The following is a 2,185-nucleotide window of genomic DNA, read 5'->3' as shown; positions in this document are numbered from 1 at the left end:
CTGAAACACACAAAGTCGGTTCCCAGAGGGGGGGCGGGAGGCGCCGGGACCCCCGGCTTCATCCCCAGCCTCACCCCCCGGCTTCACCCCCAGGTTCACCCCCAGACCCAACCCGCTCCGGGCCGGGTTGCTGCGAGCGGGACAAGTCCCGTAAAAGTCCGCCGTGGGGCAGGGGGGCTGCCCACCTACCATGGGGGGGGGGGGGGGGGAGAGGAAAAAAAAAGGGAAAAAAATAAAATAAAAAGGCACAAGGAGGAGGAAGGGGGAGGGAGCCGCCAGCTGCCACGGTGTCCTTCTGCGCCCGGCGGTCATTAGCTGCCTGCCGGCACAGCTGGCTCCGGGGGGGCAGGTCGCTCCCTCCCCGCCGGGGGGGGGGGGGGGGTGCGGGGAAAGCGGCTGGGTTTGGGAAAGAAAAAAAGAAAAAAGAAAAATATATATATATATAGTAATAATACTACTTAAGCCAGGCAATTTCACAGCGTGTGATCTCGGCGCCTGCAGCTGTGCACAAGCCGGAGGGTTCTCCCCCAGCTCCCCGCCGGGGGGGGCCGGGCAGCCCCTGCCGCAGGCACTGCGGGCCCCGGGGGGGCTGCGCCGGGCGCGCAGGCGGGGATGAGCCGGCAGGGGTCGGCGCTTTCCCTGCCGGGCAAGGGCTGCCGATCCCCGGCGATTTTGGCAAAGTTTAGGAGGGGGCGAGGGGGCCGTCCCCCCCGCCTCCCCCCCCGCAAGGCCGCCGCTGGCCGGCGGGGGGGGGGGGTCAGCCGGGAGCAAGGCGGATTATGGCAGCCTGCGAGAAGTGAGGCGAAACATCCCCGGAACTTAAAAAGCCCTCGGTTGAGGAACACTGGCTCTTTGTTTTCCAGATGCTTTACCTGAACAGTTTAGGCATTTCTAGCATCTTTTCCGATGGACGGCGATCGATCGGAAGCGCTCGCTTCAGGGCCGCTAATGGGGCCGCGTCTCGTTCCCAGACGCCGGTACGTTCGGTTCAAAACGGTTATCAATTACGGTAATTACGATCATAATTAGATTAATGAACCGTTCGGAGCCCGACCTCCCGAGCGCACAAACTTCATCTTCCCCCGCTGCCGCGCACCGCCGGGGGGGCTCCGGGTGAGCGAAGGCCGGGGGAAGGGGCGAGAAACCTCAGCCCCGGCCGGCTGGGAGCCCCCCCGGCACACCCCGGCAGGGGAGAAGCGAGACGATCGCTCCCTCCCCCGAGGTCTGGCGGCCGTACAAAGGCTGCCCCGGCGAGCTGCGGGTCTTGCGGCGAGCTGCCGAGGGTCGGCGTGTCCGGCAAAACGCCCCCCACCCCTCTCTATCCCCCCGTTTCCAGCAAGGGGGGAAAAAAAAAAATAAAAACCTAGCCGCACGGCCTCGGTGCCAACTCCTCACTCCAACTAGTTCTGGGAAGGGAACCCGCGCATCGCATCGGGCAAGGATCGAAAGGCTGAACGCCTTTGATTGCCGAGGCCGGGGGCCGCACGCCTTCTCCTGCCCCGTTCCCCCCCTGGCCGCCCCCTCCCGGCACAAGGGGGGTGCCCCCGGCCGCGGGGACCCCGCTCCCCCCCCGGCACCGCAGCCCTCGGCGAGCTAAAGAAATGGCAATCGCTGCCCCGGCTTCTCCATTCCGCTCCCGCTTCAGCCAAATGTGACCGTACATGTGCAATATTGCATGTCTGGTCTGCCGAAGACAGAGAGATCAAAGGTCATATTTAGCATTCAGGAGGAGGGGCGGGTGCAGATTAATTAATAAATTAATATCGCGGCGCCTTTTATTGCCCCAGCCTAGCATTAATCTACTTTTGCGATCCCAGAGGACGAGAACAAAACAAAATAAATTTTTAAAAAAAGGGAGAGAAAACAAAAAAACCCTTCCCCCCCCCCAAAAAAAAATAATAATAAAAGATAACCCACCCCCTAAAAAAATACGGAGAAGGGGGGAGGGAGAAAGGAAAAAAAAAATCAAACCAGTCACTTACCAGGCTCTTTATTTGGGGGGGCTTGAATTTGCAGACGCTACCAGCCTGCCTGCCTTTAATTAGTTGCACATCAGTCCCTAACACAAAGAAGAAGAAGAAGGAGAAGAAGAGGAAAATCTCCAGATGTGCCTTGGCAGCTCCTCAATTACAACTTTGCTACTTGTAAACAAACTGCGAGGGGCGGCGGGGAGGGGTGCAAGGGG

At 60.4% G+C, this 2,185-nt stretch overlaps 1 protein-coding gene and 1 long non-coding RNA gene across 9 annotated transcripts in view; one reads left to right on the top strand and one right to left on the bottom strand.

Moving 5' to 3' along the window:
• Window positions 1-2,185, bottom strand: part of CXXC4 (CXXC finger protein 4) — a 94,824-nt gene that overhangs the window by 58,538 nt on the left and 34,101 nt on the right. Inside the window, exon 1 of one of the 8 annotated variants that reach the window (XR_014584160.1) lies at window positions 459-857. The exons of the other annotated variants lie outside the window; for them this stretch is intronic. The gene's annotated coding sequence lies outside the window, so the exon portion shown is untranslated. Of the gene's footprint in view, window positions 1-458; window positions 858-2,185 lie in introns of those variants that run through there. 8 annotated transcript variants of the gene reach the window in all.
• Window positions 1-2,185, top strand: part of LOC310899313 — a 3,091-nt gene extending 906 nt beyond the window's left edge. Inside the window, exons 2-3 of the long non-coding RNA XR_014584169.1 lie at window positions 864-977; window positions 2,017-2,185. This is a non-coding gene — a long non-coding RNA (uncharacterized lncRNA). The remainder of the gene's footprint in view (window positions 1-863; window positions 978-2,016) is intronic.

Source organism: Anser anser, assembly GCF_964211835.1.
Source record: "Anser anser genome assembly, chromosome: 4".
NCBI classification, from domain to species: Eukaryota; Metazoa; Chordata; class Aves; order Anseriformes; family Anatidae; genus Anser; species Anser anser.
This window is presented reverse-complemented; position numbering and strand designations above follow the sequence as displayed.